Source organism: Thermobia domestica, chromosome 17, assembly GCF_964235325.1.
Source record: "Thermobia domestica chromosome 17, izTheDome1.hap1.1, whole genome shotgun sequence".
NCBI classification, from domain to species: domain Eukaryota; kingdom Metazoa; phylum Arthropoda; class Insecta; order Zygentoma; family Lepismatidae; genus Thermobia; species Thermobia domestica.
This window is the reverse complement of record NC_137470.1, coordinates 62,008,551-62,028,612: the sequence shown is the minus strand read 5'-3', so window position 1 is coordinate 62,028,612 and position 20,062 is coordinate 62,008,551.

Below are 20,062 nucleotides of genomic sequence, written 5' to 3'. Positions count from 1 at the left end.
GGGTTGAAAAACAAAAGTTAATGTTAGATCAGAGTGTGATCATTCCAATTAAGATCAAATACCGTGTTTACAGAATGAAGTTTTACTTAGTGAATGACTTAGAACCAGTGATCATAGTTGGGATAAATGAACTTAAAACTCTAAAAGCGAACATCGACTTAGTGGACAATAAGTTGTTTCTCCGGCTGGAAGGTGCTCATGTACCATTAAACTTTACTTTAAACACCCCCTCCCCTGATTTGAAAACAAGAACTCGTGCGTGTGATTTATTTTGCAGTGAAGCGGCCCGAAACGCTTCCAAGCTATTCTTGCGTGAGTCGGACACTTATGGACAGTCAACCAGTCAGACAATGGTGTCGGAGAGAGAGGGGCATCTCAAAGGTCCAGTTCATGGGATTTGCAGTGTTGCCAGTGCAGTTGATCATTCTATTGAAAGAAGTTCTAATACCCATAAGGAGCAATTGTCTTATCCGTTGAGTGTGGATCCAGATGTACTTGAGGCAAACCCAGACTTACAAGGGTACGTTGATGAGATTTATAATAAATATCCTAAAGTTTTTGCATCGCAGGTTGGAAAAATAAAAGATTTTGTGTATAAAATACAGCTTAACTACTACACTCCTATACGTAAGAAAGCTTATCCATTATCTCGGAGTTCGCAACGAGAAAAGGATAAAATTTTGGATGAAATGTTAGAGGCAGATTTAATTCAGCCTTGTAATAGCGACTATGCTTTTCCATCTTTCCTAGTGAACAATAATGACGGATCCAAGAGGTTAATTGTTAATTATTCGGATCTGAATCGTCATTTGTATTTAAACACACAGTTCACTCCTAGGATTGAAGATATATTGGCTGAGTTATCAGATGGAAAAGTATTTAGCCATTTAGATATTTTGAAGGCTTATTTAACAATTCCTTTAACTAAAGAAAGTAGACACCTTACTGCCTTTCTTACGCATAGGGGATTGTATGAATTTAAGGTCTTACCTTTTGGTTTGGCTGCAGATTGGGTTGTTATATCCATTAAAGGACGAAGGGGTAAATGGTACATGGATGACCTCATATGTAAAAGTCCAGATGTTGAATCACATAAGGAATTAGTGTTAAGATTACTTGAAGAAAAAGGTTTAACTTTGTCAACTAAGAAATGTACTTTCTTTTCCAATAAAATTTCTTACTTAGGTTATATTATAGAAAATGATAAAATGTATATGGATCCTTTAAGGTTAGAGGTCATAAGAAAACTACCTGCACCAAAAACTAAAAAGGGTTTAATATATTTGTGTTGTTTCTTACAATATTATCCGAAGTTTGTACCACAATTCCATGAGGTCATGGTACCACTTGAACGTTTACGTGGGGCTTCAGCAGAATTTGTCTGGGGAGCGGAACAGCAGAAAGCTGTCGATGATGTAAAAGAGTTATTTGCTATGTTATGTTGAAACTTCCAGATTTAAGTAAGAAATTTATAGTTAATACAGACAGCTCTCTCAAGAGTTTAAGCGGGGTCCTCCAACAATACGATGAGGATAATAACTTAGTTCCCGTTGCATTTTACAGTCGGCGTTTAAAGAAACACGACTTTAATAAACCTATTTATTTATTGGAAATGTTAGCTGCAATCGTAACCATGGAACGTTTCAGTACGTACTTACATAATCCTTTCGAACTTAGGATGGATCATTCTGGTTTATTATATGCTTTGAGAAATCTGAGGAAGTTTAAGCGCTATGGTTCGCTATTGTATAGACTGTTTGCTTTTAATTTTGAAGTAAAATCTATAGCCTCGAATATGAATATTTCAGCAAATTTCGTATCTAGATTATACGATCAAAACAATTTTGAAGAAATGGAAACCGAGCCATCCCATGCGGAACAGGTTAATAATTATTGTTTAATAAACATCTGGAATATGCCTTATGCTAATATTTCCATAAAAGAACATCAACTCAAAGATCCAGAGTTAGCAAATATTATTAAAGATATAAGAGCTAGGAAAGAGGTTGAAGGATATAAAATAATCCAAGGAATACTTTGTAAAAAGACCAAGGCAATTAGGAATCCCTATAAGGTTCGTTTATCGAAGGAGTTAGTTCCCAGCATTATTGAATTCTTTCATACACAAATTTTACCAGGTACTCATGCCAGCATTAATAAAACAATAGCTAAGATCTGTGCTAGATTTACTTGGAGAGTATCCTAGAAGACATAAGAGAATATGTATCTACTTGTGTAGATTGTCAGTTAAATAAAAGTGACAACAGAAAACAATCTGGTACATTCATCTCTCAGTATGAGAAGATTGTAAACAAACTCTGGGCTGTAGACTTGCGATAGAGAGTAAGTCGGGACGATACTGTCTAATTGTAGTAGATTCTTTTTCAAAAAGAGTATTCTTAGAACCGATAAAGGTCTTATCTACACAAAGTGTGATTAACAAACTGTATAAATTGATGTGTAGAAATGGTTTTATATTCAGTATATGTCATGACAATCACTCAATCTTCACCTCAGCGAAGTTTAAAGATTTTGTATATTCTAACGGGATTAAAGATATTAGTATATCGCCATATCACGCGGCATCTAATCCCAGTGAAAGATACGTGGCTACAATGAAAAATTCCTTAAGAATACATTTTGGTAATAAACAGAGTTCGTGGGAAAAAGGACTATGGGAAATAGAATTTTCAGTTAATAATGCGGTCCACGAAGAAACTAAATGTAGTCCAATGGACTTAATTTTTAATTATAACGTTCGCAATCCTCTAGATGTTAAATGGAAAATAAGTACTATGAATTTAAATCAAAAGATCCAAATTTGTGGAATAGAGCTTTGGGAAATCTAGATAAAGCTTGGAAACGTAAAAAGAAATTGTACGATCGAAGACGAGTAGAAACAGATTATAGGGTTGGAGACAAAGTATTAATTAAGTCACAGGTTTTGTCTTCATTGAAAGAAAAGAGAACTAAATCATTATGTGCAAAATGGCTTGGGCCCTATCAGATCGTGAGTTTCTTAGGTAGAAATACTATTAGAGTTGAAAACGTTAATAATCCTAGAGACATACGAAAAAGCCAGGTGAGTTTAACTAAAAAGTACAGAGAGCCTAGAAATAATGCATCGTAAATATTGTTAAATTGGAAATATTGGTAAATGGAAAAGAACATATGTATTTTTCTAGTCAGCCGAATACAAACAAAATCTAGTCAGTTTATAAGAACTCTTTCGAAAAATAATTCCATCTAGTCAGCTATTTAGTCAAATGTAATGCTATATAAAATTATATTTAAAAAAGGTTTTTAATGTGTTTTCTAATGCATGTTTTTATCAGTATTCCAGATCTGGATGTCCTTATGTCTGTGTATTGAGAATTGTTTGTAAAAATTGTCATTGTCCAATGTCCTATATGGAGATTTTATTGGAAAGAAATCAAGGAAAAACAGATGAATGGAAGCTTCCAAAACATTGTTCCAAACAATTCCAAAACATTAATTCCAAAGATGGTACCAAAGATTATTCCAAACATAATTCCAAAGATGGTACCAAAGATTCTTCCAAACATTATTACGAAGATTGTTCCAATGATTGATCAAAATAATGGTGCTATATCAGATGAGAACAATGGATAAAAAAATTTATTGTAAATAAATTTATGTAAAATATCTTAGAATATTGTCACCTCCTGAGGTACATATTAAAATATAAGGTATAAATGGGTATTATTGAAACATCTTATGTATAATATTGTAAATTTATGAATAGACAGACAAAATTAGTAATAGCCATTTAATTTTAACTAATAGGAGTGGTTGATAGATTGTTAGTTGTGTGTTAGAATTTTTGGGGGGATTTTTTTCTTTAGTTTCGTTTAATTTTTTATTTTTGTATGTAGTGACTATAGTTTGTGTGAAGGTTAGTTAGAATTAGTGGTTAGTAGTGTAGTGTAAAAGTAGTTATTAGTTTAACCTACTAAAAAATAACTAGTGCTATCTATTCATAATTAAGGTCGAAGTGGAACATCTAGATGTGGTAAAAATTAATTAAATAAACTATTGCCTCAACCTTTTAATGCCGGGATATTTGTTGCGTGTGATAGTTTATCACACTTAATTTTGGTTATATAAAAAAAATAAGAGAAAGAGAAGTCATGTTATCCTAAGGGTTATGTTAAACATCCGAACACTCGGCATATGCAGCACCTCTAGAGGAAAACGTTAGAACTACTGAGTTTCGAATGAGCAGCGAGTTACCTGAGCGGCCATTCGGAACGAAATGTAGAACTGGGCACATCGAAATTATATTGGTTTTATATCTTATATTTTAAGGAATCGGAAACCAGTTATTGTTCTAATAGTTCGAGTGATCTAATTGGTGAATTACTTGAAAGTGTAAAAGTTCTCATGAAGTTAATTCAGTGTTATATAATATTATCATATAAATAAATTTTTGGTGTGTAATAGTTTTCTGGAAATTTAGAGGCAATATCGTGAAATAGTCTCCTGGCAGATATTAAACGGGCATAATTGTGTCATTTTCTAATGGTGAGTGTTATACTTTTTCTTTTAAATAACTAGTAATACTTTCAAATTATATCACATATTGAGATATATTAAATTAATGTAAAATCTATATGCATTAAAGGAGGAATTCAAAAAGTAGTAAGTTATCAACGATTTATAATAATATTGAAGTAATTAAGTAGTATCATTTAATGTACCGTTTTGACCTACTTGAACACGTGTTGTCTTGTATAAAAGGAGAATATACTCCAAGATATTTCATAACTGTTAATATTTATAAAATTGTTTCAATATTTGTTCTGTATTTTTGACACAGTTTTTGATAATTGATATTTGTTTTTTTTTATAATAAAATTAGAAAAGATAATTGCTGATTTTCCGTTAAATAGAACCTGCAATTGATTAACCGATAAAAGTGTATAAGACTAGTGCAGTTCTTAAAAGCATTATTAGTATATTTGAATTTAATGCTATTTTTTTTCAGTTCTATAAGCTATAGCTCTAGATCTGGGTTGATAAACCAATATAATTCTTCAGAAAGAAAATATAGGTCTACCAACTCTAACCCCTCAAAAAAATCTTTATAGTTGTCCTGGATGTTATATCCAGCGGCCAAGAACGGCGTCCTTCGAGGCACTTTACAGTGCATTAATATAGTTTGATATAACTGTTGATTAATGTAATCGTAAGTACGGTGGCCAAACAAAAAATTGTAAATAAAACGGATATATGTGAGAAGAAGGCGAAACTGTAGCAGTTTTGAAAGCAAACCCTAACGCTACACCTCATTAAATGCCTTCTCTAAATCAAAGAGCACCAGACAGGATAGCTTGGTGGTATTATACTGCTCATGAATGCAGTTGAGGAGACGCACAAACTGATCGTTGATGCTAATTTGTGGGCGGGAGCCTGCTTGATGGTGTGGTAAAGATGGTAATGAGAAAGATGAACATGAAGTAATTTCACGATATTTTTCCTAGGATTTTGGTGAAGATTCTGTTGAGCTGTATCGGACGGTGTTCTTGATTTTAAGGAACAAGAGAAATTTGGATGATTTCTAATGAGCTGGTACATAATTGTTCCGTGGAATAAATATGACCAAGAAGATTGAGCAGTATTGGTGGATTTTCTTGCATGTCGATAGATGTTATTGATTCCAGGGGCATTATAACGTTTATGATAGATAGATGACATTAGTGATTTGCGGAGTAGAAATGGAGGCAGAGAGTGCTTTGTGAGTAGATATGTTGTGAGCCATGTTGAGTTGAAGATCAATATGTGGTGAATTGAAGTTGAAATGGTCTACAGGAAGAAAAATAAAATGCTAAGTGAAAGATAGAGGTGTGAAAATCTATAATTAGGAAGCAAAGGTTTTAACTTTTTCTTGGTCTCTGTGGAATGCGTGATCATGGTGTAAGAGAGGATAAAATGTTTGGGTAATTCTACCAGCTAATGTGTTGAAATGCATCTAATATTGCGAAGGGTGTGATATGGCAGAAATTGTGTTTCAGGTTGTAATCCACTGTCGTAATTTGTATACTTTAAGATAATTACACACTATTCGGTGGAGGGCTCTACGATGCTGAAGAGCTTCGCGGTTGCCAGGGAAAACATATTCTGTATAGATTTGAGGTGAGTGTTTAACTAGACGAAAGTAGCGCGGAGGGATTTTAGGATGATGTGATATATATGCGGTTTGAGGGATGATCTGCTCGGTTGCGAGTTGAATGATTGGTGGTAGAGATTAGATTGAGTTAATTTTGAGTTTAACGTACCTTTTCAGCAGCGAGGCTATATGAGACGTGGACCTACTGATTAACGTGGAATCCGAACCACATGAGCTCCCGCCGGGAATCGAACCCGGGTCTTCCGCGCCAAAGGCGTGTATGCTAACCGCTTAGCCACAGAGGAGCTCTGGTAGAGATTAGAGTGGATTAACCCTTAGAGTACCAAACCTAGAATGTTAGGTAAAGTATTAAGCCTGGGTTATTTTGACACATTCGCGCTTCTTGTTAAAAATATATCAAGTTTCATTCAGAAAGTTAAAATTTCTAACGTAAAATAAAAAGGGCAATGTAGCTGATAGTTCTTTATATTACAGTAAATTTTATACGCTGTATACACTGTCAGTGGCGACTCGTGATTCTTTCAAACAATACCTGAATTATAGTACTGTAACATTAGAAATTTATACATAAAAATATACTGTCTTTGTTAAAAATAAATTCTGTCGTACATTGTATTTTGATTACACCTGACAGTCCGTGCAGAGAGGTTTGCTGGTGCAATGCGCTTTGCAAACAAGCTTGTGACAGATTACATGCTTTTGAAGAGTGAAGAATTACGTGTCTTGCTAAAAATAAAACCAGACATTTTAGGGCACTGAACAAAAATATAGCAATTGCTGAGAAAGAAATGTGTAGGGGTGAGTGCGGATGGGGGAAAAACTGGGACAAAGTGTTCGATAAAACAAAACTTTCTACTACTCTCACCCCAATCAAAGCTCGGTAGAACGAGGAAGTGATCCTTGCAAGTAAAAGAAAAATAGCGTTTCAATAAGCATAATAATAATAATAATATTAATAATAATAATAATAATAATAATAATAATAATAATAATAATAATAATATGTTATTTTGGGTGCCGGGCCACGGGGTACCAAGGCTAGGTCAAAATGACCCAGCTACCTTTTCTGTCATTTTTGGGTATTTTATGTTTATTTTTATATGAATTTCAATTTCCAAAAGTAAAAATGGTTGTTAATGGAGGAATACCTAAAATATTATCCCACTACCTTTCTTTGATATTAAGCATTTCTTTATAAAAGAATATCTGGGCCAAATTGGCCCAGTCTTGGTATTCGAAGGGCTAAATTCATTTTCAGTAAAAAAGGGATAGGCTTAGTAAGTTTAGTTGCGAAGTATGAGAAGAGGGGGTTGTGAGACAGAGGAGGAAGTAGTGGAAACTTCTAATGAGTGTAATGGGCACATGTTCACTATCCAGGAGATCTAGGATCTAGATAAAAATAGTGGGCGAGAAATGAAGTCTTCACTATGTCAGGAGTAGTGTTAGATCAGGAACGGATTGGTTTTGGTAGTGGCTGAATGAAGCCTGTAGTGGAGGCAGTAATAAAATTGTTAAAAGCTGTTTCTCTCGGTCTGAGCGGCTATGGATGTTAATATTGGAAGATGTCAGGTAATGTCGGAAATCATTAGAAATATATTGGAATGGGAGAGGAATAGGACGGCCTGGTCGAACATAGATGACTGTCATTGTGACACATAAAGATTTGTAAACCTGGACAGAATATCTAATCTATTCTAATTTGAACTATTCTGGAGCAAGCCAAGACTTACACTTCTAGCTGTATGTCGGAGACGGGAATTGATGCCAAGTGTTGTAGGTAGGAGCTTGTTGCAGATTCGGACAGCTTTTCATAGGAAGAGAAAAAGTGTGCAGTTCTTACTAGGATAACAGGTTCACAAGCTCGTATCCACGGGGGGGAGCAAAAGGGGGCCGCCCCCTAAATTTTCATGGAAGGCTTGCAAAAAAAAACATTAATTCTATGTGTAAACACTAAGAATAAAATGCAATATAAAAGAGATTATTCCAAGAATTTTTCCATTTTAACTATTTGATGAACACTTCTAAACATGTTTTAAAGGAGTTCAAGTAAAGTTTATCAGCCTTTTCGAATCTCGGTATGAAATAACACAATACATATTGAAGCAAGTTTTTACGAAAAGGAGGAATACGTTCATAATACTTCATGCCACAGTTGTAATGGCCATCTGTAAAGTAGGTTTTTATGGTCTTGCTGCAAGCCAAATTATAAAAACAGGATCAGGAACAAAGCATTTATCTTTTGTCGAATGCAGTAACGGCGGTAGGTTATTGTTATTCTATTGTGTAGTTGTAGTACATACATGCATAGCAAAATCCTCGTCAACAGCAGACCTTAGATTAAATGTGGAACAATTAGTTGTGAATTGAATTAAGAGTTCCGAGTTCCGTTAAAGGAGATTGATTCTTGTAGGATCCAAATTATTGTTGTGTGATATGTAAAACAAGAACTGTGGTGGAACATTCACCGAAAAGTAATGGTTGCAAAAAATTTCATATGTTTGTTCTCGTAGAAGAATAAAGTTAAGCTAAATTATCTTAATTAGATGACTAACTGAGCAAGACAACCTATTTAACGGTTAAGTTTAAGGATTAAATTCCGGGTTGTGGAGCCAGAACTAGTAAAAATTTGCAAGATTTAGAGGAGAAATTAAGTAGCAAAAAGTTTTGTATTGTACTTGGGGAGGGGGATCGCGTGGAAGTAGCTAGTTTTCATATAAAAACGTTGTAAATTGGAACTATTTCTTAGTCACCTACGCGTAATAATGTAACTCAACATGAAAGAAGCAGTGATGCTTTTACTTGATACTAGATGGGTGCAGCGTTTTACTTACACTGAGAAAAATCCGTTCTCCGGACAGTGTACAAATATACAGAACCCTCTTGCTTACTACAAACATCAGAACGTAGCTTACGTTATCCGTATGCTACATAGACACTGCCCTTACGTGTTATATCATGCCGTTGCAGGATGTTTGATATCTAAGAGTACATACATATATGTATGTTATCTTCGTCAACTATATATTAGATACGTCCATTTGTATGTGAGATCCTGACCACCTATATTGTTTCATACGGAAAGTATGTATGGATGGAGCACTTATACAGAAAGTACTATAAATCCAGCGTTTTCAGTTATACGCTTGCTGTATGTAAAGTCCAAAAACTATAACCGCTACCAGGTTATAGAAGGATTTTTTGTGGACACTCTGTATATTTCGTAAAGACGGTGATTATTATTTTCAATTTATACTTTATTCTGCAACGCACATAAGTTCTTTCTTTGGTGGGAATTGCTTCTTTCCCACACAATTGGACAAAGAAGTCTTTCATCGTTTTTTCATATATATATTTAAAACGTTGCTTTTGCTGAGAACATTTCGGTTAGTGACTAACCATTTCAGTGTTTCTCCCTGACTTATTATATGCACAGTATATATTCTGCAGTTATTTGGAACTGAATTAAGTGCTTTCTTTAATCGTTTATGGAAACATTACAATAGATTAGAGAAATACGGGCTGACCAGATGTCCCAGTAGCCGAAGTGGCACCAACTGCGTTGTATTCCAGCCCGTTATCTGTACTTTCTCACGCCAGTGTTATCGCAGTGTCTAGTGCATTATGGGCAGTTGACTAAAATTAACATAAATTGTTTTCCGTATTCTGTTTGTATGTGCATACAGGTGAGTAACTGAGTAATTTTTGAAATGAACTGCCAACACTATTCCGTTGACCATTGCAACCCGTAGCTTGAGCTTGGACGCTCGAGGAGTTTGACTCCAGGTCTGGAAGATGCAACCACGCATCTCGCGTTGAACTTCAAACATAAGTTGTGTTAAGGGGCACAAGCTATTTAGCCGGTGAAGGACGATTTCTTACGGCTAGCCCCAATCAGTGAAATCCCAGGTCCTCAGACCTTGTGCGTTTCAAAGGTTATATTCGCGCCCTCCAATATCAGAATTCAACTGTGAAGACCTTCTTTTCGTTTATTTACTCAAGATTTACTTTTACGCTGCAGGACTGTTCAGCGTAACAATTGGGTTCATCTTGGGACGATCCAGACAACTTTTCCCCAGTGCGAATCCCCCAAGTGTGTTCATGGTGTGAGCAAAGTATTTATAGTGATACCCGAATTATAATCATATATACATAGAAAGGGCTATATTTCCCGTAAAGGGCAAAACGTAATTTCAGCGGCAAAATTTATTAGTGTCCAGTGTTGTATTCATTTCTCTTCGTTATTTTTTTCAAAATAGTGTTCCAATAAATAAGTATAGTGTCAATTAATCCAGTGTGTTTTCGTTGTGTGTATGAGTGATGTTTGTGTGTGTTATGGTCTGGATGACCGTCTGATCGTCCGTGAGGTTTTCGAGACGAGACACCCGAACCTCTCGGCGCCTAATGCTCATCTCATTATTGAGACCGACGAGCTTTTTGGGAAACAGTTTGTAATCTTCTTTGGAGAGGTCTTCGTCGTCCTGTCCAGGTAAGTTAAAGTATCAGGAGTATACTTATTGGTAATACCACGAGCCAAGGACAGCGATCAGATCAGAACTACAGGCGGTTACAAATAAATGTTCGCCCGAACATGGACCACGACCTCTAGGCGGTTACAGATAAATGGAAGCCCGAACAGTGACATGAACTCTAGTTGGTTACATATAAATGGACGCCCGAACAGCGACACGAACACCTGGCGATTACAAATAAATGACGCCCGAACTACCGACCCGAATCGAGACCGTTGGTGCTCGAATATAATTATAAGATCAATATTTTAATATATCATTTCTCTTTCAGCTCAGTACCAGTAAAAAAAAAAAAAAAAAAAAAAATCTCTTTCAGGTGATTTTAATCATATGTTTTGGTGATAATATATTTTATTCTAATCATACGTTTTAAATTTTACTTTTGTCCATAATGGAACATCAGGAAGTAGATATTATAACTAGGATGAATTCACTTTTCGAGGAATATAGGAAAGAAATGAAAGAGAATTTTGCTAGGTTAGAACGAAAACTAGATAAAAATAATGAAAAAATTGAGAGATACATAAAGGAAAGTAAAGTTGAGTTTAAAGAGAATTGTGCTCGCTTGAAAGAGAATCTCGTTGAGTCAAAGAGTGGATTAGGTCAAAAGATAGACGCTTTACGGGATGTGTTTCGGGAAAATAGTCAGCAAACGGAAAATGCTGAAAACAAAACACCGGAATGCGAACCCGAGTTACAGTCAGATGTTCCTACTGGATACAAAACACCGGAATGTGAACCTCAGTTAATGACTGATATTCCTAGCGTAAACAAAACATTGGAATTGGAACCTGAGCTAGAGACTAACATTACTAATGAAAAGGAAACTCAGGAATCTGAACTCCAACCAGAGACAGGTAGTCTAAACCAACCTCGTAACAAATCTGGCAACGATTTTATCTATTCAGAATCTAGTGAAAATTACGAACATATGATTATGCACGACAGAGGTCGTAAACGCACAAAAATAACTACCACTAACCACAGAGTAAAAAAGCGTAAACGAAGTTACAGTTATTGTAATAAGCTAAGATACACAAACCGGAGCGTAAACAATACGAAATTTAAAGGGAATCAGAACCAAGACCGCACTCGAAAAGGTAGTAACAGAAACAGAAGGAGTCGTAAATCACGGCCACGTAATTTGAGTTATCACAAACGAGATAGGAAACGCAACTTGTGTGAGAACATTAAGAGTATTTTTGTACGGAGAGGTAACCATCGTAGAAATAAACGAACAGACTGCAGTTACCAAGGCAGAAACAGTAATCATAGGAAAAGAAGAAAAAAAAAAAAGAGGGGCAACCAAGACTTTGTGTGTTGATACAAATTTTTCTTTCAGAAAAGTTTTCTAAGCGATAAACATGTATTCATTTTCTTTCTTTTTGCTTTTAGTTTTTGATAGAACACCTGGATACGAAAAGAAGAATTACGCATTTCTTTCAATACTCCTTTTTGCTTCCAGCTTTTAACTGTTCGGCAATGAGCAGATAACACGTTTTTCTTTCTTTATTTTGATAAGATAGTCGCTGCATTCTCGACCACCTGTGCTTATGGTTACGAATAACGGGTGATATACAGCTGATTAATTCTTTTCCTCTTTTTGTCTTTGCTCCGTGTAGCACTTCATACCTCAGTCAGCTGTGCATTTGTGTTGCAAACCTTATCACTGACTTACTATTAGTTTAATGTCATTAATTTTTTTCTTGTTTTATTTCAGATGTTTGAATTTAGATTTTTTAGTAAATAATTAAAGTATCACATACGTAGGGAGATTGCATTTATCCAAAAGCAATCTTGAACTAGTGGCGCAGTTCCGTATTCCTAGCTAGTGGGAAGATGTTTTGGCGTTATAATATATATTTTTATTGTATTTTAAATTTTAAATCCCTTTCTAGGATCCCTTCCCACTTTCGAAATTCTTAAATATGTTATTACATGTTATTTAGAATTAATGTTTGATTTTCTTTTAGAAAAAAAAATGTATCGAGATGCCCAGGATAAGAAAATTTTTAGTTGTTAGTTACGTATATATTTCTGTATTTGTAAATAAAACTTAGTATGTAATCTCATGCGTAGAATATGAAACTTTACACTTATAATCAATGTTAAATTTCTTTTCAGTGTTAATCTTAGATTTTCGTTTTCATTTTGAAGTGTTTACTGTAATTTTATTGAACCTCATTTACGTCATTTACCCGATTTTGACTTATTTGAGTTTCCAGGATGTGACATGATATAGTTTGTTCGAAGAGAAAAGTTTAGAACGGAAAGTAGGCTAAGCCTTAAACAAGTGATAACAGACATTTCCTTGTTGGTAATAGAATGTGTAGGAATGTCGTGTGAATAGTATATTCTTCGAACGAAAGCAGTAATCTTTTTATTTTAGAAGGAACTATATGAACAGATATTCGATATGAACGGTCGTTTTTCCCCTCATATTAATATGTATGCGGAAATATGTTTAATTTCTATATTTTCTTGTAATTTCTAATTAACATTTTTTTTGTCTTCTCTAGACCACTGAACGACCGTAGGGAAACTTCTTCGGGTAGGATATTTTATGGGGATAAATATAAATATTTTTTTTTCAGGGAGGCGATTTTTCCTGGAATTGCAGATCTCTTGCAAAAATGGATGTGGCTAATCCATTGGATATTCCATAGCTAACTGTATTTTCGCCATCAATCGCAAAATATAGTTTTCATTTCTCTTCTTCTTTTATAGTAACCCGTAACTAACCATGTGTATTCTTAGGTTAGATTTTTTTTTTAGTGTATGTTATTGCCTAGTAATATTCTAGTGAATATTTTAACGTTTATGAATCGTAACTATATTGTGTACTTGTATGCTAATGAGTTGTAATGTTTATTTTTCATGTTAATTTTGAGAAAATTGTATTTTAGTTCCAGTATGTCCTAGAAACTATTCGAATTCGATATAGATCCCGAATAATAAACTTATTTTCTTTCCAACAGCATGAAGCCATAATGATTTATTAAAATTATTTTCTGTCAATTATTTCGTATGCTCGATGACTGAATTTTAATGTGTCAATAAGAACATTTTGAATATTTTGTAGCGAGGATGCCTAAGAAAGTTTAACTGTCGTGAAATTACATAACCGTTTTGTAGGGAATTTAATCTTGATGTTTCGGACTGACCAGAAAGTTGTAATGTCGTTGACTACATTTTGTGTTTGTATCCCATGTTTTTCTCTTAGTAGGTCTCATGTATTTTGTCTTATAGAGACATATCTTTACGATGCTACGAGAGCATTTGTATTTTGTGTGTTTACACATTTTTTCTAGGTGGAAGACGTATGTTATGTTCCAGGGAACATACGCGTAGTTTACTGAATATTAATGTTTATATTTCAGTTTTGTGCAGAAACAATTTTGTAAGTGCCTAGGGTTGCAGGCCTTCCTCGTTTCTAGTTTTTTTTGCCTCGCAGGTGTCGATGGCATATTGTGTGTGTAAGTACGTGTAGTATTACACATTTTTCCCACCAATAGTTTTGGTCAATTTATGGCGTAATGACCATTTATTTTCAGGAATGTTTGGACTAGTGAGTCAACTTCCTTGATTCAGACCTTTGAAAAACTTGGATCAACACTTTATAGTTTTCAACGCTTTATTAATAAGTTCTCTTGCAGATAATACCCATATGTTCTGGTAACCCTACAATGTTTACGTTTATGGAAGTGAACAACGACCATTATTCTAGGCCTAAGCTAATAATAACTTTGTTTCAGAACGAAACCATTTGTTGTAATGAGCATTATTGAATTAAAGTCTCGATTTTCACGACGAGCAGATGGCATTTGATCTTATGGCGTGCCGAATTTTCTTCATACATGTCAACGAAATCACAATCTTTTTCTTTGATATGCAGAATCATGCTTATTTCTTGGAATTACTATGAACGTCAATTTTGACACTTAAGTTTATTTTTTTTCTTATTTTTGAAAAACGATTTTTCGTTCTTTTCTGCCAAACAACACGAGGCACAGTAAAAAAAAAAAAAAAAAGGGACATACAGGTGAAAATCTTATTTTGTTTATATATTGTCAGTTTATCATGTGTTTACATTTCCATTCATTTTACTTTTTCAATGATTTTCATATTTTTCAAATATATTAGAGTGATATCGAAAGTTTAACAATAATTTTAATATTTTAGTACCTTTAACATGTTTTGCTATTTGCTTATTCATTCACATTTTGATATTTTAAATATAGATATCAGTATATTTACTAATTTTTATTGAGATATTTGATAATTCTTTAAGTCGATGTTTTCATGAATAGTTATCGTGTGTGTATATTTATTTCAAATTGCACAAAATAAAGTGATCGAAACGGAACACTTAAACATTTTATGAAAAGAATTTATTAGTGTTTTAAAAAAAAAAGCATTTAAATAGCCCTATAACGTATTTACTTCGTATTATATCAAATAAAGTGATCGAAACGGAACACTTAAACATTTTATGAAAAGTATTTGTGTTCTTTTTTTTTGTAAAAAAAAAAAAAAAAAAGTAAGAATTTTAATAGCCCTATAAACGCTTTCTGCGAAATTAAAAAAAAAAAAAGTTATCATACAGGTGTTGTAACCGTACTTCGTTTCTCACACCAGTGTTAAAAAAAAAAAATCCCCTTCTCCCCTTATCAACTCATCGTTGGAGAATCATGGAGGATACTCACACAGGAAGACAGCATGGTTTCAACATGTGAAGAAACGGAAGATAAGGAAACCCAACTGCACCAATTGTTCAAGAGGATCTTATTACCTTATGGAACATTTGGATTGGACATTGCTCATGCAGGAACCTCATCATGTTGTAGTGAGTGAACAAGTTATTTAACTATTTTAAATAGCCCTTTTTCAGGTGAAAAACCATTCATCGTTTATGCACGTAAGTCTCACACCATATGACAGTGTTGCCAACTAACTTATTTTAAATTTTCAGGTGAAAAACCTAATTTTATTCATATTTCGTCATACGGCCAAGGGTTCTCAACCTGTCTACGTGTGCACTTGACAGGTCGTTCCACGTTCAGACACCATATATAACCGCTACCAGGTTATAGAAGGATTTTTTGTGGACACTCTGTATATTTCGTAAAGACGGTGATTATTATTTTCAATTTATACTTTATTCTGCAACGCACATAAGTTCTTTCTTTGGTGGGAATTGCTTCTTTCCCACACAATTGGACAAAGAAGTCTTTCATCGTTTTTTCATATATATATTTAAAACGTTGCTTTTGCTGAGAACATTTCGGTTAGTGACTAACCATTTCAGTGTTTCTCCCTGACTTATTATATGCACAGTATATATTCTGCAGTTATTTGGAACTGAATTAAGTGCTTTCTTTAATCGTTTATGGAAACATTACAATAGATTAGAGAAATACGGGCTGACCAGATGTCCCAGTAGCCGAAGTGGCACCAACTGCGTTGTATTCCAGCCCGTTATCTGTACTTTCTCACGCCAGTGTTATCGCAGTGTCTAGTGCATTATGGGCAGTTGACTAAAATTAACATAAATTGTTTTCCGTATTCTGTTTGTATGTGCATACAGGTGAGTAACTGAGTAATTTTTGAAATGAACTGCCAACACTATTCCGTTGACCATTGCAACCCGTAGCTTGAGCTTGGACGCTCAAGGAGTTTGACTCCAGGTCTGGAAGATGCAACCACGCATCTCGCGTTGAACTTCAAACATAAGTTGTGTTAAGGGGCACAAGCTATTTAGCCGGTGAAGGACGATTTCTTACGGCTAGCCCCAATCAGTGAAATCCCAGGTCCTCAGACCTTGTGCGTTTCAAAGGTTATATTCGCGCCCTCCAATATCAGAATTCAACTGTGAAGACCTTCTTTTCGTTTATTTACTCAAGATTTACTTTTACGCTGCAGGACTGTTCAGCGTAACAATTGGGTTCATCTTGGGACGATCCAGACAACTTTTCCCCAGTGCGAATCCCCCAAGTGTGTTCATGGTGTGAGCAAAGTATTTATAGTGATACCCGAATTATAATCATATATACATAGAAAGGGCTATATTTCCCGTAAAGGGCAAAACGTAATTTCAGCGGCAAAATTTATTAGTGTCCAGTGTTGTATTCATTTCTCTTCGTTATTTTTTTCAAAATAGTGTTCCAATAAATAAGTATAGTGTCAATTAATCCAGTGTGTTTTCGTTGTGTGTATGAGTGATGTTTGTGTGTGTTATGGTCTGGATGACCGTCTGATCGTCCGTGAGGTTTTCGAGACGAGACACCCGAACCTCTCGGCGCCTAATGCTCATCTCATTATTGAGACCGACGAGCTTTTTGGGAAACAGTTTGTAATCTTCTTTGGAGAGGTCTTCGTCGTCCTGTCCAGGTAAGTTAAAGTATCAGGAGTATACTTATTGGTAATACCACGAGCCAAGGACAGCGATCAGATCAGAACTACAGGCGGTTACAAATAAATGTTCGCCCGAACATGGACCACGACCTCTAGGCGGTTACAGATAAATGGAAGCCCGAACAGTGACATGAACTCTAGTTGGTTACAAAACTACAGGATTTGCAAATGTAATCTACGATATTACGTCTGCCGCATACACTTTTGCTCAGTGTAGCTTTGAATAAAATTATAGTATTTTGTAAAGCTGTTTTGGTGTGTGTCTTCTTGGTATGCCTATAATGTACAGGTGCTTCATTTATATAAAACGCGCGGAGCACGGTTGTGTGTAGTTAATGGGCAGTGTGGAGTTGAGAGGGAAGAAGGAGCGAAGCGAGAAGCGGAAGCAAGGCGGGTTAACGCACTACTAGGTTACTTAGGTTAGGTTATGTCTTCTTCGCACCTACCTTAGTACGTACTTAGGTTTGCAGAGCTTTCCTATCTCAAGCAGAAAGTCATGAACGATTGTTGGTGGTCTTTGTTCTTTCATTCATTAAGCCATGAATATTCAAAAGATTAACCCTTGACCGGGCAAGATATTTTTGTAACGTAGACAGGCAACTGGATCTTACCAATTCTATTAGCCTTACCAACTCGATATGATCATGACTTTAACTTCGACTAAAGACAGAAGAATTCAGAATTTTATATCATCGAAATATTTAGGAATATTGAGAAATTCAAAGAAATATATGAAGCTACTGGGCCTGGGAGGCCCCGCTTGCCCGGATAACATCATGTTTTACAAATGTTAGTACTGTCAATTCACATCCAGCACAAAGACCCTACACTTGCAGTCATATTTGCTTGAAAATTATCCGCAATCCAACCGCCCTGAACCTAGAGACAAGTAGCTCCCTCTACTTGCGAATTAGTCCCGTCTTTATAACAGCTTATCAAAAGGTATTGCACATAAATTACGCTTCACTTACATGTAATCAAACACACAAGCAATCAGATTATGAAATTCTAGGTAAATTTTCAAGATTTTGATAAAAACGGAAGGGCAACTTCGCAAGTTAGCCCTAAACAAGAGCCTAAGTAAAGTTGAATTTCCTTATTTATCTCTCGATCTTGATCTTAGTATTACATGTGGGACTATAAAAACATTTATATTTTAATTCTAATTCGTGTAGTTAGTAATACCGATTTAATAAAATTCACGTTTTTTTCCTGTAGATTACATAATGTTAATGTGTGTGTGTAGAGGGGATAATACAATTAAGTAGAAGCAAAATACTTAAACATTCAAGAGCAAAGATGATGAAGTGCTGATGTTACTATTTGATGAACTATAATATGGTTGGTTCGGCCCCCCTAACTCCTACCGGGCCCCCTCTATATTTTGGGGCTGGCTACGGGCCTGCAGGTTCATAGAATGTTCGTAGAATGCACATGTTAGTAGAATGTTCTTTGTATTCTTGACAGCGTTTACCTCGGAGAGGAAGTGGTCGTAATGAGCAGGATGGTTCAAATTGGCGTCTCTTCTTAGAAACGAAGATTTGTTTATGCAAAACATCGTTGATAGTATCCTGTGATGTTATTAGAATTCGAACTATGTTCGTTGGTCCCTGATCGTTCCAAATAGGGATGCATTTTTAAAGCTGCATCACACTTCAGGTAGTCCAGCTTATATATCGTCATGTGTTATAGATGGAGGAACCCCTCGTAATACTATTGACATGGTATGTGGCTGAGGTTGCTAGTGTCGGATGTTGTTCAGAGAAGTTAAAGTTGCAGTTTTCCTGAAAATTTCAAAACTGGATTGTCACGAATTATTTTGCGAAGTTAGCCGACTGTGATTTAATGATGAAATCATTTTTTGTCTGTACCATTTGCGAAATATCTTTGCGTTGCCGATACTAAAGTTGTTACGGAAGTAAACGCTTCGAACTCAAGTACTTTGGATTGTAGTTTTGCAGTAGGAAGCTGTAGACATGGCGCAGAGAACGATAAGCCGGTAGGAGTGAGAGTCGGAGCTCAAGATGTTATGTGCATTTGTACGCTTCTTGAAGGGTGGTGAACTCGTTGATGATGCTTGGTGGTTGCCACTGATTGGAGAGTGAAAACTCTAAGAAATTGGTTCACTGTATGCTTTGTCTCGTCGATTTCTCTGCTTCTTGTTTATCTTCAAAGGATGCCTAAAAGACTGTCCATCGTCAATTATCATATGGGATAAAATAGCCGAACTGAAGCAGTATCCAAAACTATGAAATGAGATCAGTATAAGAAAGAAAATGGTCATAATGATGATCAAAAATCATTCTACTTGTATACTCAAGCTAGCTTTCGCTCGTGAAAGCTCTCAATTTCTTGCAAACTGTCGCCTGTTAATGTGTCAGCATCACCGTGCGCCAACACAAGTGCAATAAACACAGCCTAGTCTTGACAAATAGGCCTCACTACATGTAATCCAGCTGGGAAAGTTTGCGAATGCACTACTTTTTACCGGCTAGTCAAAATGGCTAGTAACCTAGGAGAAGGTTACGCCCTCTGTAACCTGAGTGCTGAAAAGGAATTTACGTGCAAAGTGTAAGTCGTGGTCTGTGTTCTATCAAAATTTTACAATTATACGGTATAACATCTAACAAAAAATCAAAAAGAAAATAAAAAAATTGGGCGTAAGGAACTTCGATCCTTAGCATTATGAAGGAAGTACACATATATAGCACACAACTTAATATAAACAGATAGATCCAATATAAATACAACTAGAGAAAATGAAAAATTTGTAAAGTGATAGCGAGGATGGAGAATGAGGGACTGGGAAAGCCAAACTGAATAGAAAGTGATTACTGTGCAGGATATGATGGATGAAAGAGTGGAAGATGCTAATGAATAAAATAATCAGATATAACCTTCAGCCCCAGATTAGCCCCAATTCGTGACTTTTTATTTATTTGTGAAGAACTGCAATTGCAAAAAAATG